Here is a 26504-nt window from a genome sequence, read left to right as displayed (position 1 = left end):
CCTTGTACTCCAGCGAATTAGGTAGGTGTCTACCTGAGCCTCTTCTGATTGTTCTCTCATTCTGGACTTTAAAAATGCTTTAGTCCTTTTTGCCTAGGCAATGGTTCCTGAATATCTCCATCAAGGGAATTTCCCTTACTCTCTGCATGAGCTCTACTGCTCCCTAACATCTGACACCAAGACAATCTGCATCCTGAGTGTTGCCTAATCTTGATAATGGGCTAGATGAGGAAAAACAAGCTGCAGTTAAGTCTATATAAGACAGGGAAGCTGTGACAAGGATCACGGTGGCATTCAAATGGCTAATGTACTAACAGTGAACTTGCCTAAGGACCTGAGATCAAGTTATCCACACCTTGATTACAAACTATCTTGGCAACTGCAAAGTGCTCCATAAGGCTACACTTGTCTGGAAATTGCTTTGGTGCAGAATGTGCTGGCCAGGCTGTTAACAGCTGCAAGATTCAGGGATTAAAATATGCCTGTATTGAAATATCTGTACTGGCTGTCCATTGCTTACCAGACACAATTTAAGGGGCTGGTTTTGATGTTTAAAGCCTAATTATCTGACTATCTAATAGGTCACCTCTCCTGCTATGAAACTACCTGGTTACTTAAATCAACAGGAAAGCTCATACATGTGGGACATAGTTCTTCAGCTATGGAATGCCGTCACCAAGGAGATTTGATGCCCCACTGTCCCAGTATTTAGAAAAATGGTAAGAATGCGTAAGGATGATATGTAATAAATTTAATAGTCTAATAATAAATAATAAACTTTAAAAAAATATATTGTCCATTCTAAGCAACAGCAGAACATTATGCTGCTCTTTCTTAGAATGGACAATTGTAAGGCACAATCTGAGGATTCTGAAAGTTTAGAACATTCTATTTTTTTTGTATGCTATTTGCTGCGTTTTCCTCATTACTGTTATCTTCCAGGAAGCTGAGCTTGTAGGGTTATCCTGTTCTGGAATTTCTCAAATAAGGATTGTTCCAGGAGAAATTACTTAAACTACAGTAATTACTATACAGTCATATTTACAGTATGTTGACTATCCATTTTTAGTAGTTTTCAAACTATTTGTCAAGATTTTTCATTCTTTATTAAATTTCTAGTACAGCTGCATATTTACTGAAAATGAACATAATGCTGATTTTTCTAACCCTATTACTCTGAGAATTTAAAATCCATATCATTTTATTCAGCTATATTAATTTTGCATTAATTTATTAACCAAATATATACATATGAACATTAGAGAAAAATTAGCACAAAAATGGATTTTGTGGTTTATTTATCCCCACTGGATACATTTGAGGATATTTTTCTAGTTGTAAAATTCATATTAAAATATGAACCAAATTAATTTTCATCCAATTCTACCTGAGAGAATAGTTGAAATAATATTTGATACATGGTGTTCATTTTTCTATATTCCTCATTACTTTTTAGTTCTAAAAGCAAAATACAAAATGAATGTCTGCATTTAACATATATTTGATTTCTCCTCTTCTTTTAATCCCATTAGTATCAAATTTACATTTCCAAATTTCAATTTAAATAATCAAGTAGTTTCCTTCTGTTGAATATTTATTTGTTTTATTTGGGGGTATTTAGAGTGCCTTTTTAGGTGATAACTATTTTCCTTCACCCAATAACATTAATTTTGTTTTTTTAAGACTCTTGGTTCTTCCCCCTTTTTCTTCCTAAATGCCATTTTGAATCTGATTATTTCAGCCAGTTAGGGGTCCCATCCATACAGGGATTGATCCTGGTGATCCCAGTCAATTAGGAATCAGTTAGGTCTTTATAAAACTATCCTCTGTAAGTTCATCATATGAATGCTGTGGTCAAGCCTTCCTTGATTGGTTGACCACAGGAATACAGTAGATGTATTGTACTTTGACATCAGGAAAGTATTCAGCAAACTATCCTAAGAGATTCTAGTAGAGAACATGGCAAAACATGGGCTAGACTTATGCTTACCATTAGGCTTGCTGAACAGTTGTATCCAGCTATATGTATATGGTGTTGCATAAAATTGGAAGTAAGTGTTGAGTGGCATACCTCAGGACTCCGTTATAGGTTCTCTGTTTTCAGTATACTTAAAAATGACTTGTGCGGGTATTAGAGAGAAGGATCATCAGATGACACAAAGATGGGGAGGGAGATAGCATATACTTAGAGGATAGTATCAAGAGGTTCTTGACCAATTGAAACAATGAGAAAAATCCAGCAAGATGAATTTCAACCAGGACAAATGTGAAGTCCTACATTTGGATAGGGAAAATGAGATATATGTGCTTAGGAAGGGAGAGACCACACTGGGCAGCAATATATAAAAAAGGACCTAAATGCCTTGGTCAGTCACAAGGTTAACGTAAACTAAGAGCATGATGTAACTGTAAAATAATCAATCCATCCTAGGCTGCATCAACTAAAGTCAGGAGGCATCATCATTCATCTCCGTTCGGTATCAGTCAGATCATACCTATTCAAGAGCAGGATTGATGTACAGTATGTGCAGAATTCATTGTTGAACACTTTGGGTTTCACAGCCTCTCAGTTGATGCAACAATCAGTTTTAGGCTGATGGGTCAGTATGGCTGTAAGAAACATACACACACACACACACAGACACAAACAAAGTGGCTGCAGAAGTCAGGGATCCAGTCTCATCACAGTAAAAACCAAAAAAGCGGGCTGCCCCACAGTGGTCCTGCTGGACCAATTGGAGCTGGGCAGATTGTTCACCCAGACCATGTCTTCTCAAGCCACCTGCTCATGGAATGTCTTGTGCCAGCACAATATAGTAAACAGTACTTTCATACCACAACATCTAAAGCCACCTTCAGGCTGCCTTAGCAGGAAGATACATAATACATAGAGGTGATGTCATGAGGACATGTCTTCAGCAAAGGGTAAGTGGAGCATTTTTGTGCTGGGGCATGCTCTCAGTGTTTACAGGATGGGAGAAGACCACTCTGGAACTCCCAGACATTGTACAGACTGGAAAGGAGAAAAAAAGTATCTTCATTTCAAAGGAGCAAATGCATTGTGGCTTGAGTTTATGGGAAGAGATTGTGACTTCCTCACCATAATTGAGCAAGATGTCAACACTTGGAACTGCTATTTAAGAGAGTCCACAGCCTGCAGATAAAGCCTATTCCTTTCTTCTTGACTCTAAGAAGTTCATCTAGTGACAGATGTGAAGAGAACATAGCTGCTGGAGTTTTAAGTTTCCCTTTATTTTGAATCCTCTTGATAGGATTCATTAAAGCACAGGCTGTGGAGACTTTTATTCGTCTTCCCCTAATGAAGTTTAGGGCTGACAAATCCTTTATCTCTGTGAGATAAAAATATATTTTATATATATTTAATTATTATTTAACAAATAATTCTTCCCACCTCCTCCAGTATCCCCAATAACAGATAGTTCTTCCATTTTTCTAGTGTAAGATTGGTGACAGTTTGTGGTTAAGTTTCCTTTTTTGGTTTTTGTTTTTCCAGAAATAGGACAGAAATAACTTGAGTTAAAGCACCTAAATGTAGAAGGAAATAAATTGACAGAATTGTCCATCTTTAGAGACACTGGTTTTCTGGCCAATTTGATTTTTACAGATTTAGGTTCAAGGGTTGGAAATAGCCAGCTTATTTCATAGAGTTGACCCTCTTTTGTTGTTTATGTACATAATTCATTATGCTTCATATTAGCTGATTAGAGAGCACATTTTGGACATTTCTCCGTTTAACTGATTCTCATTCTTATTTGCTCTCTGTAGAGGCTCATATTGCTTTGCTTTTTCACTTGCTTTTTGACCTACTAACTGTAAATAATATATACATGTTACATATCTCTTGAGCTTAATATTTCATGTACTTGATGAAATCCAATCTGTCCTGTAAAAGGTATATGCACAAGAAAGTTATTAGGGTTAAAGGTGACTAGTTAAGATTTTGTTTTGTTTATACTGTGCATTAATGCCACTAGGTCTAAAAACCTTAAACTACCAGAAAGTCCACAGTATTACATTATATTGATAAAGATGTTATTTTTTCCCCATAGTGTTTTTATTCTTACCTATTTGCATCCAGAAGTTTTAAAGAATAAATATGTTCTTTATAAACGTAGGAAGGCTTATTGAGCATTTTTAAGAAGCAAATTAAGACCAATATTAATGAAACTTAGTTAAATTTGTTGTTGTTTAGTCATTAAGTCGTGTCTGACTCTTCGTGACCCCATGAACCATATTAGTTAAATTATGCTTAGTTAAATTATGCTATGTTCAGGTTTCTTTTCAGCTGAACGCTAGAACACTGATCAGTTGTCTATGATTTCTTTTTTCAAAGGATGTTGTCTTCTTAATTTCTTATAACATTTAAATCATAGGACTATTACATTTAAGTCATGTAAGTAGTACCCAATTATTTCAAGCATTGTATTACTGTACTTAGAAACAGAAAGTGCATTATCATTGTGTCTGCAATCAAAAAGAAAAGAAGAAAAGTCATTTTAAGAAGCAGAGATAGCTATTACCTTCTACTTCTACTGAAAGACTGTTTATATTGCTTAATGCCAGGAATAAAAGTTTGCTATTCTGTGAGAGAGATTCATTACACAATAGCCAAAAATTAATCAGGGATGCTTACAAGTCATTGAAGCAGAAGTAATGACATGGTCCCCAGAATGTATTTTTTTCAAAACTATAAGCACACTGGGGAGGGAAATATGAGTAGTGATCAAATGTTTGTTAAAAATGTATGAGATAGATTCATATTTGCTGATACAAGATTTTACGAAACGTTTGTGATTTTAACAAAGGACCTGTGCCAAAACAAAAGTGTGTCCCTGTGTTGTAGATGAATACAATAGTACAGTGCAGTAAAGTTTATAACTGAAAAATCTGAAAATGTGTGTGTGTGAAGAGAAGCGCAGAGAGAGAGAGCGAGAGAGAGTGAGAGAGCACACCAGCGCCAAAGATAAATATTATTTAGGCATTACAATAGGAAAAAATGGCATGAATTGGAACAACTGATGAAAGATAAAATAATTGTAAGAAGTAACATTATGATAAAAGTGTTCTCATTAGTGTTTATAATAATTCAGTAATTAAATATGACATCGTAAAAGTTGAAAGTACTACTTTTAGGACAGACAAGCCTATATGTTTCTCATTTTTTTCAAACCCAAATTAATTCTTTCCCATTTTTATATGAATGTACAACACTTTTTAATTCCACATTAGAAACTGCATTTCTGTTCACATAAATGTCTGTGCCTGCTGTCATAATTGTATCACAAAGTACAACGTTTATAGTGTAAAAGAGGCATGCAAATGCAAATACTAAAGCATCTTAGAACACAGTTGACATCTTCCGCCTAGTATTTCTCTGTTTATTATTTAATTCCTGGATTCCCAGCACCATGTCCTGGATAGCAGTGCTCCTGCTGACATGTTCCATAGAGCCCACTGAGCTCCCTGCCCTCTTTTTTTATTTTCCTAATTAAATAAAATAATGGAAAACATGTATGCTGCAAAGTAATGCAACTGCTTCAAGCATAATTTCTAAATCCAACAATGCCTCTGAGCCCCAGATAAATTTCTGAGATATTCTTAGAAAATTAAATGGTGGGTGACTACAACTCCATGGTTTGTTTCACTTCTGCTAATTTTGTTTTTTTTTATTGGCCATACCTATCAGAGCAATCATTTGTGAACATGCCATGAAATGCCCTCAGTATTTAAACAGTGCTCACTGGTCCAAAAAGGCTAGTTAAAAACCCTGATTTTCACTCACTGCTGTGCTTGCACTGCTACAGGGTTTGGTGAAAAGAATTGTTGGGATACAGGGAAATTATTGATACTTTCAGCACCTTTCCCTCTCTCTTTTGCATACTTTCACATTCTGGTTTAATTCACTGAAAGCATAATAGTCTAGAAAGAGGAATTGCCCCAGGAGAAAACCCTGTCGATTTTAATAACAGTCAAGTGTTCATTTTACTGCTAGGAGATATGTGTATGTGTGTTTGTGTTTGTGTAGTGGGCAGTAGATTATATGGGCTTAATTTTACCCAAAGAGATATGATGCTAGTATCTGTATTTCAGAATCTGATTCTGAAACTTTTTGCTCACAACATTGGTAAATACTTGGCAATGATAAAAATGAAACAAGTATGTTACAGGAACAGTTGTATTTAGAATTTGCTTTTATTGAAAAGACAAAATGTTTAACATCAAAGTGACAAAAATTCATGTGAATTTAGGTAGTGGAAGTGTTTTGAAATTATGCAGTTTTGCAATATTTATGTGTGATAATGAGCATTATTTGGAAAAATAAGATATTCATATTTTTAGAATAAGGGTAGTACACTTGTGCAAAATATTATTATTTTTTTCATTTGAGTAATGGTAACTTTCATGACCAGCCAAAAGCCAGAGGATTTATGGCTGCTTCATTTGTAAAACATAGTTTAATTTTCTAAAAAATAAAATGATGTTCTCTTTTAACAAAACCCAAAAATAAGCCAGTTAATATTAATTAAAAAATCAAGATACAGTCCAAATCACCTCCTCTTAGTATGGGTCTCTGCATTCTACTTCATTGTATCCTATGTTACATGTGCACGTAACTCTTTTCAGCAATATTTGTGATGTTTTTCATAAGAAATCTGGATTATGCATTGCTTTTTAAAGGAGAATGTTGTCCAGAAATACTTAGTTCCAAAGGTGGCAATCTCACTTTTAAACAAATCTACTACATTAAAGCTTTTTCATTGTAAATCTTTTAAAGCAATAAGAGTGTTGATCAGGAACTGTATGGATTTTGTAGCATAATTATAGACTAGATCAATCAGATTTGATTTGTGAGAAATCAGGCTCAGAAAACCATATTTTATTTAGGCCATTCACCATAAAATACCTGCCATCTTTAAAAGTGACTCTAAGCTATTATTCTCCCTATATCCTCCTGTCTGTTTTCACTAAGATGAGCAATAAAAGTTTGGGGATAAAAGGAAGAAAAACACATAGCAGTAACAAAGCCACCTTTTAATAACTTGGTTTTCTGTTGGACATTTTCTAGACTTCATTCAAGTACTGAATTTGTTTGTTTGAAGGATACCAGGGATTCATAGTTCTAAAGCATTCAAGTCACTTGCTTTGCTGGAGCAAGCCATTAACATGATAGATACAGTTCTCATATAGGGAATGGAAGCACAGGACTGTGTCTTTCAGATAGGCTCAGCCTGGGGCACTGAACTTAATATTTATGATGGATGATGAAGTAACAGCTTGAAAACTGCCATTTCACTATTTCCTGGAGACAGACTTTCAGATCCAGGAAAGGAATTGCATCATTTCCTGTTTTCATGAACCATTACACCATCATATGGGAAAACCTATAACTCATCCTTTGTCTGGAGAACATTTTTATATTAACTGTCTTGTCCCTTCTATTACAATTTCACTGCCTACACAATTGCCTGAAAAGGAATGTGGTACTATAATACTTACAGAACAGCATATGTACTTTTACGTTTAAGTAAATAGTTAATTAGAATAACGCAAACCTGCCTTTTATTTTTTGTTGAAAAGCATTTAAATTTCCTTCCTTCCTTCCTTCCTTCCTTCCTTCCTTCCTTCCTTCCTTCCTTCCTTCCTTCCTTCCTTCCTTCCTTCCTTCCTTCCTTCCTTCCTTCCTTCCTTCCTTCCTTCCTTCGTAAAGAGCTCTTTTCTATGTTTAAATTTTCTTTCTCAGTGCCATTTAGCAAGAACTGAACTGTGAACTTTTTAACAGTTATTCATGTTGTATGTCCCTGTAGATCATTTGCATAAGATAGATTTTGCTGCCTCTATTCCCCATGGAGATTTGCTAATCACGTTGAAATCTTTTGCTGCAGGCAATACCAGATCTCCTGGTGTGCACCAAATCCAGAATTTTAACAAATATTGTTCAAGAATAAATGAACTATTTATAGGCTACTTGCATTTGTTCATGCTCTTGGAAGATAGACTATGAGAACCATTGGACAGAAGGAAATATAGTGTTTTAAGGGGGTGGGGAAAACTGTGAAACACAAGCATGAGGAAGCGTAAATGGATTTTACCTATATTTGGACATGTGTGACCTTCTTGTACATGTGTGCACATACATGGCCTGTTTCTTGCCTTTTTTATAAGAACCACAATGCCTTATCTTCCTTTGTTTCACTATATTTTCACTTGTCACTCACACTATTCACAAAATGCCATGATAAAGGGGTTTTGTGTGTGTGTGTGTGTGTTTGTACATATGCAAGCCTTTATGTTTAAATAGTGAACTGAAATAATTCAATCAGTAACTTCCTTTTAGCTTTTGTTGAAAAAATATTTAAAATTAACTATCTATATCTATATATCTATGGGTGTGTGTGTGTGTGCTATTATGAAAATGATAATCACTATTGGGAATTGCTTTTCCTACAGCAATTTTAAAATTATCAGGGCATAGTGACTTCTACTCAGTCACTGTTGTAGACACAACCCAAACTAATTTCCAGTCATGGCATAGTCTGTTCTCCATCTAAAATGAAGAGTAATTGGGAGTCAGGTGGCATATTAAATAAATAAATAAATGCAGATTGAGACAAAGGGAGTATTCAGTTCAGTTTTCCATTTATCCCAAAACAGATTCACATGTTCAATAAAATTGGAATGATATTCATGATTTTTAAAAAAGAAACTAATGGCACTATTTTTAACCATTATAAGTAGCGCCTTTTTCACCAAGTTCTGCTTTTGCTGGAATTTCTGTGAAAGTATTTATTGCCAGTGATTTTTGAACAGACCATCAGGTCTTTCAGTGTTGAAATGTTGAACTAATGTCTGCTGTGGTAAGGGTCATTGTCTAGCAAACCACACAGATTTAATATGGAATGCACTTTAACTAAAAAAGTTGAGATTTATGTTGTTTACTTTTCCGTTATTGTAACACAGCAATTAAAGCTAAGAGATGACTGGATAGTAAGTAATAAAATAGATGCTCTCAGTGAACTCATTAAAAATTTACAGTGTTTTATAATACCATATAGGATGATACTGAGCTGAAAAGAGATTGGCAATAGGAAGTTATTCTTAGTACAAAGCATCAGTGTTTATAAAGCATTTTTTTTCATGACATCAGCAATTAGATTTAACTGAGGCTAATGTAGAAATATTTACTATTGATTCAATATTGGAAAAAGCATGACAGCATAATAATTTGCTTAAAAGTAGATATAAGGATACAGTAATTGATATAGTATGATTGAAATCTTGCTTTAATACAGACCTAGCATATACATTTTTTTACCATTAAAGGAACTCAATATAATTGCATTGCAGCAATCACAATACTTTTACCAAGGCTTGTCATATAAACAGCTTTTCATCCTTGTTAGTCATATCCTGGAAATAAGTTCAGTTACTTATCTGAGTAACATAATTATACTTTTAAATCTTTGGGAACTAATGGCCAATCCTGTGGTAGTAACTTAATTTTGTAACTCTCTTCCTATCAAGACTAGACTGGTTCCATGTTTGTTTAGTTTTATTGGATTATTATAATCTTTATGTTTTGCTAAGCCTTTGAATGTTTTAAAATTAACAGTTTGTTCTTTCTAAAGCCATCTCCTTTCTTACTTGTTTTAGAAAACTACGTATTGTTTTAGAATATGATCTTTAGGATGGAGAACATTATGAAACACATTTTGAATATTTTTTTTTCATATGTTTGAATTGCAAGGTTATTTCTTTTAATGGAAAATATGAGCCATACAAAGCAACCAAATATCTCAGACAGTACTTTGTACTGAATCCATTTTCAATAATGCTGCCAACACCTCCTCTCTAAAACTCTTTAATTGTTTGTTCTTCTGCACACATTTATTCTCAAATGTCTTTTTTTCTTGAACCAGTGTTCTTCCTCTCTTGAGTCTCCACTTTCCCCCTTCCCTTCCTGCCAATTTGCAGTAGTACCACTTTCCTTCAGAAGAGAGCAAGCATGCTTCAAATAAAGTTGCAGTGTTTCTTGGATAATCTGCATTCTATCTGTAGGACTGAAGTTACTAGACAAAACTACTGCTTTCCTCTGCTATGTATTCAAGCTCTTCTAAAACCTTGCTTTTTAAAAAAAAATATATAACAACTTTATTTATGAGATTTTGAAGGTTTAGCCCTAGTGGTGCCCACTGCCCATTTACACAATCTCACACTTGTAGAATAGTCTGTTGTCATGACTTTCAAATACTTGGTGGGAAGTTTGAATCTGCTACAGGTAGTCCTTGACCTAAAACCATTCATTCATTGACTGTTTGAAGTTACGATGGCACTGAAGGAGTGGTGGTTGCAACCAGTCCTTGGAGTTCCGGGCATCCCAGCATCCCTGCAGTCATGGGGTCGTGATCTGGGCATTTGGCAACCAGTTTTCACTTATGACCAGTTGCAGTGTCCCACAATCATGAGATCGTCATTTGCAATCTTCCCTGCTGGCTTCCCCAGAAAGTCATGGGGAGGCTGGCAGGGAAGGTTGCAAGTCCCTGGGATAAGTCTTCCCCACCTGCACACCCTCCCCCAGCCCCTCTGTGCACCCTTCTCAACTGTGCCACACCCTCATGCATATCTCTGACCTGTGCCACACCTCCGTGTACCCTCCCTGACCCATGCCACACCTTGCATACCCTCCCCAACCCATGCTGCACCCTCCCCAAGCCTCCCCACACCCTCTTGCACCCTCCCTGACCCTCGCCATGCCTCGTGCACCCCTTTGCACCCTTGCACGGCCTCACGCACTCTCCCTGACCCATGCTGCACCATTACACACCCTCCCTGATCCACACCTCTTCTCATGCCCCCCTTTGCACCCTTGCATCTTCTCCCCAACCCATGCTGTACCTCTTGTACACCCTCCCTGACCTGCACTGTGCCTCTCGTGCATCGTCCCCAAGCACCTTCACATCCTCTCCACGCACCCTCCCCGACCCTCCCCGTGCCTCCCCCGCATCCCTGCACACCCCCTCGCTTCTTCTCCACCTGGCAGCAGCCACTTACCTGCCTGCTGGCCTGCAACTTTCAATTTCCTGCCAGCTTCCCCACTGACTTTGGTTTACCTAACAACCTAAGGACCTAATGCCCAATGACCATGGTTAATCTAATGACCTGATGCCTAATGGCCATGGGATTCAGTTAATGATGGCAACTGAGACTGCAGGGATTGCCCTTGCTAAGCGATGTGTCATACTTTACAATGACATCACTTAGCGACAGAAATTCTGGTCCCAATTGCCATCATAAGTCGAGGACTACCTATATAAAAGAAGAAAATGCATGTAGCCCTTGGCTAACAACAACAATTGGGACTGGAATTGCTGTTGCTAAGTGATGTAGTTGTAAACTGCAATGTCTTATGACCGTGCCACTTAGCGACTGCAATTCCAGCAGAACTGTTGTAAGTTCAAATGGTCACTGAATGAGTCGTCATTAACCAAGGACCACCTATAGGAAATTTTTGAGGCTGCTACAGCAAAAAAAGCAAATAGGAACTTCAGGCAACACAAAATGGTGTACAAAGAATACCATTTCATCACATCTGCTCTACTGAAAACCAGAGAGCTGTTTCAGCTCTGCTTAGAAGGAATAGATGTTTAGGAAGCCTTCTCCACTCTGGAGGCCAACCAAATTTTAACAGTATTTCCAGCTCTGATGATTGTTTTTGTAAAATTTTCACTTAGGACCCAGTGGTCTCATGGAATGAAATACCTTATTTGGTCCTGTAATGCACCACAGGCATGATTTCTAGCAAGTCTAAGCTATCATTGCTATCTTTCCATGAATATATAATTATAGAAGTTCTTACAAATTTATAAAATCATTACTGCATTACAATACCAGATCTGAAGTGTATCTTCTGAATGATCTCAGTATCTGCTGGAATAAATGTATGTTTTCCTTCAAGGTCACAAGGCTCTGAGCTTCTTTGTTAGCCCAACTTGCTAATCAATCTCTAAACCACCCCAGCTTGTATGAGGGTCTGATGTAGGTTGTTTGCATACTGTTTGCAACAAGTGAACAGGACTGAAAAGAAATTTTAATTGTGATTCAACTGCACTTTTATCTGAGCATGTTGGAAACTATTACTGAAACTTACTGCATGCAAAACATTTGCTGTATCATTAACTTGATTCACTTACCCATGTACATATGGCTTAGGGTTAGAGTTATATACATATGGATGTTTATTACATTTTATTGTGTTTTTTCTTTCTTTTCTGTACTGAGCATTAACCATAATGAAGTATTCATTCCTTCATATAATTGATTTATTATTATATCACTCTAAACTTTATCCATAAAAAAATGGCTATAGGTATGTACATTTCCCTGTTGAAGTCATAGACAACAAGGAGCTTCCAGTGACCACATTTGTTTTCAATGCTGTGGACAGTTCCTTTATTAAAAAATCCACAGCTATCTTATCTCTTGCAATCTTTAGTATAAGTCACATTTTCTCTTGTATTTTCAAATCAATTCCTGCAATATTGCCAGTAGTTATGCACATTCAGCATCTAAACTATTTAAATTTGGCTTTTACATTATAGCAGGAATATAGTATTAGAATACATTTTTAAAAAGCATATGGTGGCAGCTTGACCAGAGTTAATTTTAGGAATGCCTAGGCATCCTGCAACTGTCTACAAAAAGCTGTTATTAATGTGAGTACAGAGAGTGCTCAGAATATATTTTTCCTTTTTCCTTCCCCAAGGAGGCCTAGTATAATGTACTTTGGAGCAAGTTGCAATGGCAGAGCTAATGAGCCTACTGTTAATTTCCTGCTAGGGTGCCTGGCGCTCCCTAGAATGGGTTGAACTCCAAATGGGGAAAGATAGTTCTTTGGGACCTAGAGAACAATAATTTCTTTCCTGTCCTATAGTGACAAGACAAGGAAGGAAGGAGGCACCAGTGGAAGGTTCTAGGTGATCATGAATTCTATGATCAGGGCCACTCTCACATTAACCATACTTGGAAGTGCTATTACTGTTTATAATCAGATGCTTGAAACTATGTTAACTAGTTTTGTTTATGTTGCTGTACAGGTTATCCTACACATCTAAACACTTTGGTGTAGCATTTGATAATAATATGTAGTTTAAAATCCAACAATTATAAGAACTCTTTATTGCTGCAAAATCCACTGGTTACAAAATGCATAATTTGGTTTTGGATTTTGGCCAGGAGGAATAATTTCTGATTTGAAATTTTAGAAAAGGAATAACATTTTTTTTTAATTTTTAATTTTATTAGATAAGAAATGTTTGATAATTTTGATTCGGTTCTTTCTATCACAAAGTCACATGATAGATTTTCTGAAGCTTCTTTCTAGGTTATGTTAAGTTTCAGTATAAACCATGAATGGCCCGCATATTGTACAATACAAATATCATAGGACATATAAAATAAACTGATACCTATACTTGAGTTTTTCTAATAATTTAGACATAAAACATTTATAATTTGATCATTGCCTAGGTAGGTACTTAAAATTGATTTTGTGTGCAGAAATCCAGAAATAAACACTCTGAAACAAGGCAGAAGTCTATAATATTTTCTTTTCACTATTTTCCTTTGTTCTTCTCCTACTCCAACTGCTCCCTATAGCTTTTACTCAGCCTTACTGAGTAAAATTCAGAATTAAGCATTGCTCCAGCAATCTCCTGCAAAGTAGGTACATTCTTGATACATTTTCTCTTGAGATTTATAAAACATTCGTCCATAAAACAAACCAAAATGTGTTTTTCCACAGTACTCATTTTCTTATATTCAGCTCGCTGAATCTCTTAGTCTAGTATTAGTGTTTGATATTCTGAAGCAGTAAACATCTCTTTATTTTAGCAGCAAATCTTATACATCCATTTCATAGTTTTATAGCTATAAAAAATGGACTACGTACATCATCTAGAGTGGGTTGCAGTGTTATTGTTTTGCTTATTGCTCTTTTCTGCAGTGGTCAAATAGTTCCTTCGAGACCAGACACTGGTACTTTGGCATCTGTATAGCCTATGTTAGACAACTTGTGTCAAATGAAGCACTGTGACAAATATTTGTAACAAGCATGCTAATTAAATAAAATACTGCTGTTCAGAATTGTGACGGAAATAAGATTAATAGCAAATCAAAAATAATTTGTCAGCTTTGTTCTAATTGATTATGATGTTGCTATCTAGAGATATGCTGATGGTATTCCATTTGGGAACAGCTAAAAGGAAACATTTTCATAAACATTTTTTTCACTTTTGAAAGGCCCCCCCTTTCAGACATTACTGCAAAGAGAACCAAAATGTTTTTGTACTGAGAAAATACAGCCTTGCCCTTGAATAGTTTTTTTACCGTTAGTGACAGTAATTAATGGTTAGCCATGTGCTTCTTGACTCCTAGTAGGTTTGGGAAGAAACATATTACTTAAATCCAGTCTAGGTCCCAATCTAGTTTAGGGATAGAAGGTGCCTCAGTTGCCCTACTAGATTAATTTGCTGAGGACAGAATGTAAGAATGCATTTTCTTGGTCCTCTTGTACTTCTCAATAATGTGTTTATTTTGTTTTCAGCTCTGGGATTAGGCATTGCAATATTCTGTTCCAGTTTCTCCACAGCCACCACCAATTTTGATACAAAAGTGTAGAATGGTTTTTATCTACCTTTTCATCTATTACCCCTACCTTATGTATTTTATCTATATCATACTGGATGCTGAAAAGGATCCCCAGCTCTTTTATCCAGAGACCTCTGCAAGTAGAAACAAAAGCAGGTTTACAATGCTTAATGTTTACTTTATGACCTAAAAGCTCAACTTCTTCAACCATTGATTTGTACCATTCCAACCCAAAGTCTAACTGGTGAGGTTAGAATTGAATTCCAGAAGAATTGAGACAGGACACCAACAGAGAGCAGTCATTATGTTCTCAAAGAACTACAGCTCTCTTACATTTTTATGTGTTCTGGTAGGGCATGAGCCGTCCCACGTCTCATGATTTTCAGCTCTATGATGCCTAGGCACACTGGCATCACAGTCATTTTGAAAGCAGAAAGAAGGCAGTGGGCTATGAAACTGTCTGAAAGGTTCCATAGCAGCAGACTCATCAAATTTAAATTTACTCCCTTGGCATGTTAGTTTTGGATTTTTTTTTCAAATACTAAATTGAATTATGTAATTGCATATGTAAACAGTAAATGTCTCATTGTCTAATTTATGCTTGCATTGGTAATTCTCAACATTTTAAACAATAAGTGAAAAATATTAAAAACTTCTCATTATCTCCTCCCCTCCCAAAATGCCTCAAAAAAAAAACATTAAATAGCTTTTGTTTAAATGAAATGTTATTCTCATTTTTAATAATGGAAGTAGAAAATTAGAATGTTAACCAGGGTACTTTGTACATACTTAAAAAGAGGAAAGACAGCATGGTGCTTGCACAAATGTGTCTGAAAATACCTCCTCTAGAGGCTGCTAAACTCCTTGCCTTACTTGACTACATTATTTTAATTAAAGCAAACTGAATAGGAAGATCACATGCAACAAAACAAGGGGATAGTTCTTTTAGCTTCTTCATTCCTGGGATAGCCATTGAGATCATACATACAGTGTACTGTATAGGCTTTGTGTGTGTGTGTGTGGGGGGGGGGTGTCCTTGAGTTAGTGTTGATTCCCAGCAACTGCTGGGACCGGTCCATGCAGTTTTCTTAGCAAGATTTTCAGAGGTGGTTTGCCCTTGCCTCCTTCCCAGGGATGAGAGAGAATGACTGGCCAAAGCAGCTGGCTTTGTGCAAAGGCAGGACTAGAACACATAGTCTCCTAGTTTCTAGCCTGGTACCTTAACCACTTCTACAACTAGCTCTCAGTATAGGTATTTTTACAAAATAAAAATGGTAGATAACTCAACTGCCCAACAGTTGAGAAAGAAATTGAAGAAAAAATGTAATCAGAGGTTGTAGAGAACATCCTGAAGGTCAAATGGAATGGAAGGAAGGCTGTATGGACCATTGGCTTGCTTTTTGGTAAATAGTTATCTTGGGACTGAACCCACCATGGGAATAATTTTGTGAACAGTCAATTTTCCTATAGCAGACATTTTGTGAGAATGACCTTTAGTTCAAAAAGGTAATATAACCTGGCTTAAAGCTAGCCTAATGGTGTATATAATCATTGTTATTTGTTAATGAATATGTAGAACCACTATCAATAAATTATAGTGCCAGTTTCTATAACAGAGTAAAATCTATCATTTTGTTTTTATTTATTGTTATCTTTGAAAAGCACCTCAATATGTCACTATTTAATACAAAAAAGTCATGTCACTATTTCCATCTATAATATCCCATATATAAAAACCTATTAAAAGGCAGCTTTGGAAAGCTCTAAAAGTTATAGAAGTTCCTAAGTTAGCCAAAGATTTGGAAACAAAGAAGGCATGACAATCTTGAGTTTTTCTGACCTTAGCTAAATTGAGCTAAAATCTCCTCTCATCCCATTCTCTTGCAGTATGTCACACACCCATAAACACACACACACACACATATCTCATGTCTGTGAATGCTCTTCCCATGTGGCTATAGACAAGCGTAGGTTGAACCCTAACCTTATCTAAATTTTAAATCTTAATATCAGAGAAGATAAAGGCATTTTGTCAAAGTTTCAGCTCATTCAGTGGAATAAAAAGCACAGACATTCCCCAAACTTGACCAGATAAACTCAACTTTGCACTGGTCCCTTAATCCAATACTTAGAAATTTCCCAGACAAGTTCAGGGATTTCCCAGTTCCATGAGCTTTAAATCACATACTTTAAAATTTTCTTCTTGTACTGTATATCCAGAACATGGGGAAAAATCTCTTTTTTTCTGCTGATTGTTTATACTTTTAACAAATAAAAAAGCTTCCTCTCAATGAACATGCAAATTTGAAATTTAAAAAATTATTCACAGTCCTATCATTTACTATGGAATATTTCAAAGGACAGTGATAAGGAAATCCAAAGTTAATAGGAATTCTTTCACTAAATAGTTATATATTTGGAGCACATTAAAGTTAAGGACAACAGGATATGCTTTCCAGATACTTCTCAAGCACATAATGTCTTTGAAAAACTGAAAACAATGTTTAAGTTATTAAGAGATCTGGGTATTTCCAGTCCTGTACACTAAATGTCTTCAGTTTATGTAAATGTTTTTTTTTTCTTTTGAATTAGTGCTGGTTTTACTAAATGTTTTTGCTTCTATATTTATTACAGAAATGATATGGATCCTTGCATTATAAATAGAATGTTCCCAAATACCATCTGTGAAGTTTTTCTACACTGAATCTGAAGTCTGTTTCATATATTATAGAATTTATTCCAATGATTTGAATAATCAGCAGTTTAAGATACTACTGTATTCTCAGATTCTTAATGGATACATTTAATATTTCAGTGAATTCTTATTTATTTTAAAATGCATATGTCTTATACATTTTATTTAATACTTGCTATCATTTTTAATATGGGGCATATGGATATATGCTATGTAATAAAATATTTTGTAATGGTGAGGAAGGCACTAATCTTTCTATTAGTCTTTCTATCTGATCTGGCTGAAATAGATTTCAGTATTGTGAGAAGGCAGGGAGAAGTGAGGGCCTCAAACGAACCATGTTTGCTAGGGGAGAGCGCTGTGCACCATGGGGCAGCCTTGGGGGGGTGGCAGGAGGGAGGATGGGCAGAAGGCACACTCGCACCAGAGTGGAGAGGGACGGCAGGAGGGAGGAAAGACTGCAGGCAAGAGGCACGATCGCACCAGAGTGAAGAGAAACGGCAGGGGGCGGCTGTCGGGTCAAGTGGGGATTGGAATGTGTATTGCGCTGATTGGATTCGGAAAGTGGAATGTCTGCGGTTTTGCGGTTAATTAGCGGCGCTCCGGGGCAGTAAAAAGGTGAGATTGTGAGCCAAGCCCTCGTAGGAGGGGGAGGACAGATAGGGGGTATAAAAACCTGTCAGACCTTGCTTCGGGGTTCCTCCATTGCTGCGGGAGGGACCCACCTTTGCAAACGTGCCCAATAAAAACTTCTGTCTACTGGATAACCGAACCCGTGTCTGTCGTTTTCTGACAAAATTGGCGAGCCAGCCAGGAGTCCTCGACGTGGACCGGACTGTGGGGAACCGGTGAGTAATCGGCCGTAACACCCCGTTGAGGTGTCTCCCGTTTTCCCCGGAGTCGGGTCCAGGACGGGACTCCAATCGCCAGTCAGACAGAAGTAAAGAGGAAGTCGGCCGACGAGGAGACCTCCGGGAGGTCTGGTGAGTACAGCCTACCCATAATCTCGGGGAGATTAGCGTGGTTACGAGGCGTTGGACGCCGCAAGGGGACAGAAGAGTCCGGGACCTTCTGTAAGGTGGGAAACGTAGTCAGGAAGGATGGGTAAGGCGCAGAGTAAGAGTGTAAGGCCAGGGGCCAATGGGAAAAACGCAGTAGGGGGAATCCCCATGGATTCTCCATTAGGACAATTGTTGCAACAATGGGAGACACCCTGGTTGTGTCCATTCACCAGGGGTCTGGAAAAACCGACCATGATAACTTTGTGCACTAAAGAATGGCCAAAATATCCACTAGTGGACCCCGAATTCCCCTACCATTGGGATACTCTTGGAATCCCCAGTAATTACTGGGTGACCCAACTAAAAAACTACATTGTGGAGCATAAAATGTTAACACAGGAACCCTATGTGGAAGTCTGGTTCCATGTTCATTGGGAGGGGCCTCGACCCAAGTTAGCCAAAATTTTTGTCCAAAAAGAACAGGAGGATGAGGAGGACCTCTGGCTGACTAGACCTCAATGGGGGCCGCTACCTCCTCCTCCTCCTCCTCTTCCTATCGCTCCCCCTCCGGCGCCCCCACCCTATCCCGGGCTGCGGAAAGAGCTGGACCAGCTGAACCAAGACATTCAGAACTTGCCCTTTAGTCTAAGGTCGGCCAGTGCCTTCCCCGTCCGGGAAGTCCCGAACGGAACGAACGCACAGGGGGTGGCCGTCACCAGTTACGTAACGATTCCCATCAAACCCAGTGAGTTGAGGGAATTAAAAAGGACCCTCCCTCGTATGCAAGAGAACGCCCATACCGCCGCCGAACAATTGGAACTTTTTCTCGGCCCGGTGGAATACTCCTGGGGGGAACTGAATTACATTTTAGCCCACCTCTATACGCCAGAAGAGAGGGGCCAGATTCGGCGAGCTGCGCTCGGGGCTTGGGAGCGAAGGAATGCAAATGTCCCAAATGCCCCGGCCGCAGATACTAAATTCCCTCTGGCAGACCCAAATTGGGATCCCAATAATGCCGCACACCGGCAGAACATGAGAGACATGAAAGAGATGATTCTGGAGGGCATCCGAACAGCAGTGCCCCAGGGGAAGAATTTAACCAAGGCTTTTGAGGTAACCCAGGGGAAGGATGAATCGCCCAGAGATTTTTGTGAGAGGATCCGAGTTGGCCTGACCAAATTCTCGGGCGTGACTCCGGACACCCCAGCCTTTGAGACCTTGTTAAAAATGCAGTTCGTCACCAAAGCATGGCCAGATATTCAGAAGAAGATACAAAAACGGGAGGGTTGGACTGAACAGGGGATAGGGGAACTCCTAAGGATTGCTCAACAGACCTATGTGGGGAGGGAGGAGGCGAAGACCAGGCAGAAAACTCAAATGATGATGGCAGCCGTTCAGGCGGCGGCCAAGAATGAGACGAAGGGGGAGAGACTGAGGGAGGCGCGACCTTCTCCCCATCTGGTCCGGGGACCTTGGCCCCGGAGAGGTGGCGTCGACCCCAGAAGGGAGAGGTGGACTGGGGATAGGCAAGGTTGTTTCCGCTGCGGGCGAGTAGGACACTTTGCTCGGGACTGCCAGGTGGATCGCCCCACGGGTGAGAGGAGTTTCCCCCTGTACAACTAGGGGGGTCATGGTTCCCCAACCGGGACCCACGGGGAACCCTTGGTAAACATCACGGTGGGTCCCACTGGCGAGGAACGGCAGTTCCTCGTGGACACCAGAGCCTCTCGAACATCCCAGGGATTGCGAAATCCCGGGGCGCATCGGTATCGGTGATGGGGGTGGGAGGCTCTCCGGTCAAGGCAGACGTACTGGAGGAAGTGAGACTGGAGTGGAATGGGAAGGAGGTAACTGCAGATGTGTTACTGATCCCACAGGCGAGAGTGAACTTGCTGGGAAGGGATCTCATGGGTAGTCTAGGAGTGGAGTTGTGGAATGTGGAACAGGCAGAAAGGATGTGTTTGTTGCGGGAGGCGGACGTGGAGGTTGTGAACCCTGAGGTATGGGCAGGAGAGGGGGGGGCGGGTCGGTTCCGCATTGCCCCAATTAGCATCCCCTTGAAACCGGGGGTGACTGGTTTGCGGCAAGCCCAATACCCGCTGTCCCGGGATGGGAGGCGTGGGCTGAAGCCCATCATAGATGGGCTGAGGCGGCAAGGGCTGTTGGAGCCGGCTATGTCCCCCTTCAACTCTCCTATCTTAGCTGTGAAGAAGAAGGACAATAGTTACAGGCTGGTGCAGGATCTGAGGAGGGTCAACGATTTGGTCTTGGCCCGGACCCCGGTAGTGCCTGACCCCTACACTTTGATGGGGAAGATCCCTCCCGGGGATCGGTGGTTCACGGTGATAGACTTGAAGGATGCTTTTTGGTCATGCCCTCTGGCAGAAGAAAGTAGGGATCTGTTCGCTTTTGAGTGGGAAGATCCGGAGACTGGGAGGAAGCAACAACTAAGATGGACGGTGCTGCCCCAGGGGTACACCGAGAGCCCCCTCTTGTTTGGACAGGCATTGGAAGAGAAACTCCAGGGGTTCCGGGCCCCTGGGGGTTCTCGGGTGCTGCAGTATGTGGATGATTTGTTGGTGTCTGGAGAGAAGGAAGTAAAGGTGAGAGAAGATTCAGTGGCTTTATTGAACTGGTTGGCTGAGGAAGGATTGAAGGTGTCACAAGGGAAGGTCCAATTTGTGGAAAGGGAGGTCAAGTATTTAGGACATGTACTCCGGAAGGGCGAGAAGTTGATTGATCCTTCTCGGATACAGGGGATAATGCAGTTGAAGCCCCCTCATACTAAAACGGAGGTGCGGCGGTTTCTGGGTTTAGTAGGATATTGCAGGCTATGGATAGATGAGTACATGAGCAAGGCTCAGTTTCTGTATGAGAAGTTGAAAGGATCATCTGACAGGGTAGAATGGACAGACAGGGACACAGAGAAGTGGGGGGAATTACGAAGGAGCCTGGTGACGGCCCCGGCTCTGGCTCTACCGAACTTGGCCCTCCCCTTTCACCTATACGTTACAGCCCATGGGGGAACTGCCATTGGAGTGCTGACTCAGAGACGGGCTGGGAAATATCAACCAGTGGCCTTCCTGAGCAAAGCCCTAGAACCGGTGGTGAGGGGATGGCCGACTTGTGTGCAGGCAGTGGCTGCCGCTGCTGTACTAGTGACAGAAGGGAAAAAACTCACTTTTGGGAGCCCCGTGATTGTCCATTCACCCCATCAGATCTTAAGTGTGCTTAGTCAGCAGGCGGCTGCTTGGATGACAGAAGGGAGGATGTTGAAATATGAGACAGTTCTCCGGATAAGTCCTGATGTGGTGGTAGGAACAGACAGGAATTTGAACCCAGCGGAGTTTCTTGCGGGGGAGTGGAAAGAATGGGAGCCGGCAGAGCACGAGTGCTCCACCCTGTTGCAGCTGCAAACAAAGACCCGGGAGGACCTGCAGGAGGTCCCGCTGGAGGAGGGTGAGGTCTGGTTTGTGGATGGGTCTAGCCGAGTAGAGCAGGGACAAAGGAAGTCAGGGTACGCATAGTGACGGCGGAGGGAGAGACAATAGAGAAGGGGGCACTACCAGGGGATTGGTCGGCTCAGCTGTGTGAAGTGTACGCTTTGAAACGGGCACTAGAGTTGGGAAAGGGAGTGTCCCTCACCGTCTACACAGACTCGCGATACGCCTGGGGAGTAGTGCACACTTTCGGGAAAATTTGGCTGGAACGGGGTTTACTCACAACTGCTGGGAAGGAGGTGAAAGCTCGGCAACTGATAGAGGGGATGATGGAAGCTCTTCAAGAACCCGACAGGATTGCAGTGGTGCATATAATGGGACATCAGAAGGGGGACTCGATGGAGGCAAGAGGGAACCGACTTGCTGATCGAGTAGCAAAGGAGGCAGCGGAGGGTGTCCCCATTGCCATCATGATTGCAATCCCCCAGATAGAAGAACCTCCGGCTTGGACGCCGGGGAAGTTGGATGAGGTGCTGCTGGAAAGGGAAGGTTGCAGGGAGGAAGCAGGTCGTTGGGTTACAACTGAGGGGACCCCAGTAGTGAGCCGTGCTGACATGAGGGGGATGTTGGAGAAACTGCACGAAGGGTCTCACTGGGGGGTGCAGGCTTTGATAGATACTGTAAAGCCGTGGTACTGGAGCCTGGGGATGTGGACAGAGGCGCAGGCTGTGTGCTGGAAATGCCTGATTTGTCAGAAAACCAATCGCAAAGCCATGAGGAGAAGGGAGAGGGGAGGAAGGCCCTTGGCAATATGGCCTTTTCAGCGAGTCCAGGTGGACTTTACGGAACTCCCTCCTGTGGCTGGGTTGAAGTACCTGTTGGTACTCAAAGATCACCTCACTGGCTGGGTGGAAGCGGTGCCCAGCCGGAGGGCGACTGCACAGGTAGTAGCAAAAGTTCTCCTGGAACAGATCGTCCCCCGGTATGGGATAGTAGAGAGTCTGGATTCTGACAGGGGGACCCACTTCACCCACAAGGTGCTGCAGGAGGTCATGCAAAGCCTGGGGGTTCGATGGGAACTCCACACCCCTTGGCATCCTGAATCCAGTGGGAAAGTGGAAAGAGCTAACGGGGTATTGAAGCAACATCTCACCAAACTGGGATTGGAAACAGGGCTACCTTGGACAAAGACACTTCCGGTTGCCCTGCTTCGAATGCGGACAGCCCCTCGCAAGGATGTGGGGGTCTCCCCATTCAAGCTGATGATGGGAAGACCTTTCCTGGCTCCAATGGGAGAGCCTATCCCCGAGCTAAAGGATGCCTTCCTGAGAAAGTATCTCTTGGTACTGTCACAATCTCTCTTGTCTCTAAGAAAACAGGGACTCCTCGCTCAACGGCCCCCTTGCTGAAAGACCAACACCCCCACAAGCCAGAGGATTGGGTCCTGATAAAGACGTGGAAGGATGAGAAGCTGAAATCATCTTGGGAGGGACCATACCAAGTTCTCCTGACAACTGAATCAGCGGTTCGGACCTGACAGGGGGTTGGACCCACTACCATCGGGTTAAGCAAGCTCCCGACCCCCGACCATGGACTGCCCAACCGGGAGACAGACTCAAAGTAAAACTTAAAAGGAACTGAACTAAGGCAGGGGAGGAGATGACCAACATAAAGGCGTAGAATTGGCACAGACAGCTTTGATCACTGGGGATGATCCCCGTGGGAGGGGGGGGATGTTCTATCATTTTGGGTCTTCTCCCATACCAAGACCCTGGACTAATCAAAGGCAAATGGCTCTAAATCTCTTGGGGATAACCAATGCAACTCAATGTGTATATTTCAACAATACCCAGAACCGTACCCCCCATTGCCCTCAAAAGGTCCTGCTTTCACTTGTGGAGGGGTCTATAATATCCCTTACGCCTCAACCCCTCTATACCTACCTAAAGGTTTCTTTTTGTTATGTGGACATGAAGCTTACACCTATGTTCCAGCCTATAGTTCAGGGGGCCCTTGTGCCATAGGGCGCCTGACCTCTCTATATGCCCTGCCTCCAATACAAGCGCACCCATCAAAAGAAAAAAGAAAAAGGAAGCTGCCATCTGATTGTGAGAGTGATGTGACACTCTTGTCCGAAACAGAAGCCATGGCTCTGGCCCTCTCCTTAGTAGGGGTTCCTGCACTAAGCGGAAGAACTTACCTGGACCTAAGGAAGGTGGCCTGCCTCCTGGCTAAAAGTGTCAACCTTACATCCTCTCTCATTGCAGCCCTCACTGAAGAAGTCACTGAGATCAGGAGGGTGGTCATTCAAAATCGGATAGCTATAGACTATCTCCTATTAAGGGCAGGACAAGGCTGTGAATCTTTTCAAGGTCTTTGTTGCTTTAACCTAACCAACAATAAGAATTATGTTGAAGCAAAACTAGCCAAGTTGAAGACCTTAGCCTCTCGCATATCCGAGGATCCAGAGGGATGGAATTGGTCGTGGCTCACTAGTTGGTTACCTAACTTTGCTTGGTTAAAACAACTTTTTGTACTAGCCATTGGTTTCATTGCCTTACTGGTCCTAGTATGTTGCTTAATGCAATGTCTCCCTGCTTGTGGGAATTACCTGTCCCAGTGTGTGAAGCCCCGGGTCCGGGACGAGGGAGCAATCCTGTTAGCCAGGTTTGAGGCCCAACAGAGGCGTGAAAAGAAAAAGGGGGGATTGTGAGAAGGCAGGGAGAAGTGAGGGCCTCAAACGAACCATGTTTGCTAGGGGAGAGCGCTGTGCACCATGGGGCAGCCTTGGGGGGTGGCAGGAGGGAGGATGGGCAGAAGGCACACTCGCACCAGAGTGGAGAGGGACGGCAGGAGGGAGGAAAGACTGCAGGCAAGAGGCACGATCGCACCAGAGTGAAGAGAAACGGCAGGGGGCGGCTGTCGGGTCAAGTGGGGATTGGAATGTGTATTGCGCTGATTGGATTCGGAAAGTGGAATGTCTGCGGTTTTGCGGTTAATTAGCGGCGCTCCGGGGCAGTAAAAAAGGTGAGATTGTGAGCCAAGCCCTCGTAGGAGGGGGAGGACAGATAGGGGGTATAAAAACCTGTCAGACCTTGCTTCGGGGTTCCTCCATTGCTGCGGGAGGGACCCACCTTTGCAAACGTGCCCAATAAAAACTTCTGTCTACTGGATAACCGAACCCGTGTCTGTCGTTTTCTGACAGTATGGAGATGGAAAAACTCAATAGTCCAGCAGCCATGGTTGTTATAATTGGGGCTGCTAAGACCATCTCATCTTCAGCCTGACACATTTTGCAGATACATTCTGAACTTATTATTTGTGATTCAATAGTTTAGTTGTCTGGAACTGAGAGAGGATTTCTTTGTAACCATATTGTCATGCCTAAACTATTTCCTGATAAATCTGTTTGTTTTCTTTTCAGCATCTGATCAAAATGTTCCTTTTCTGCCCAAGTGCCTTGACCCCATTTCCTGTTTGATTTCTGTGTTTGCTGATTGAAGAGTTTTTATGCTTTATATCTTAAGTTGATGATAATCATGATGATATTGATTTAGTCTGTTGATAATGTCATGTACACCTTTGTATTGTCCCTTGTGAATAATAAAAAAAATAGTTTATAATTTGTTGAATAAATAAATAATAAATATCTAATTATTTACCTAGGTTTTATAACCTACTTCAGAGTTTATTTTTGCTATGTAAAATCACATGCCTTTCCAAAGGCAAACCCTTGAACCAAGTTTCCAAACTACTGTTAAATAGGTGGTGGCAGTGTGAAATACGCATATATGTCTTTGATGGAAGGATTGAGGCTACCCTCAGAAGGTCAGACTGAAAATTATAGAAGATTCTTATCTTGCTTATTTTTTTTTTCCTGTTGCCCATATCACATACAAATTGGCTATATATATGATGGACATTCATTTAGTTAAAGTCTTGTCATAAATCCTAAAATGTTGTAAGATTTCTTAGTTTAGTTCTTTCTATTTAGTCCTGCTCTTCTTCCAAGTATCCAGAACTACCTGTGTCTGATTTTAAAAATGTGCTTTTGACATCTGATTGTTAAATATTAGATTATCTGTGACTGATTCCTAGTATATACATGTTTTCCATTCACAGTGCAGATATAAACAATCTATACAGGTATTAACAATATGCTTTTCATAAGCATCTTAAAGTAGATATATTGCCTTTGAAAGTGTTAAGGTTTTTTGTTTTTGTTTTAGCAGTCCTTTATTTCTGATGCAAAAATGGTAAGGTTGTTATTTCTTTTTGAGGGTTAAAGTATGCCTTGTTGTCAAGAGGATGAATGGCTTCATTATGACTGCAGTGCACGATGGAAGAAAGAAGGTCTGGAGTACAGAAGGGAGAATTGCTGAGCTTGGAGGATAAATACTCTTGGAACAACTGATTTGCCAGTGATGGCTAATATATCATCTCAAGTAGGAAATATACATGCCATTCTAGAGAAATCATGCAAGGAAATAAAATGTTGATGAAGTGAGTATGTAAACAATTACCAGGTAGTCCCTATGGAAAGAAAGAGATATTCTCAGGAGTTTTTTATTTATTGCAAATCAGTGAAAGAGATGATCATTCCCATTGTTTACTCCAAGGAAATGAGTGGAATATGTTGATTAGATTTCATTAATTATTCATGCTATATCCATAGAACAGGTGTTCAACATGAGTGTAAGCCAT

The 26504-nt window shown here is 40.7% G+C and overlaps 1 long non-coding RNA gene across 1 annotated transcript in view; it reads left to right on the top strand.

Moving 5' to 3' along the window:
* Window positions 1-26504, top strand: part of LOC148213824 (uncharacterized) — a 328533-nt gene that overhangs the window by 49392 nt on the left and 252637 nt on the right. The window lies entirely within an intron of this gene.

This window comes from Python bivittatus, unplaced genomic scaffold (genome assembly GCF_059951505.1).
Source record: "Python bivittatus isolate LINGU-HERP-01145 unplaced genomic scaffold, Pbiv_v1 ctg000850_np1212, whole genome shotgun sequence".
Lineage (NCBI taxonomy): Eukaryota > Metazoa > Chordata > Lepidosauria > Squamata > Pythonidae > Python > Python bivittatus.
Note: the sequence above shows the minus strand (reverse complement) of the source record. Positions and strands in the feature narration are given on the sequence as shown.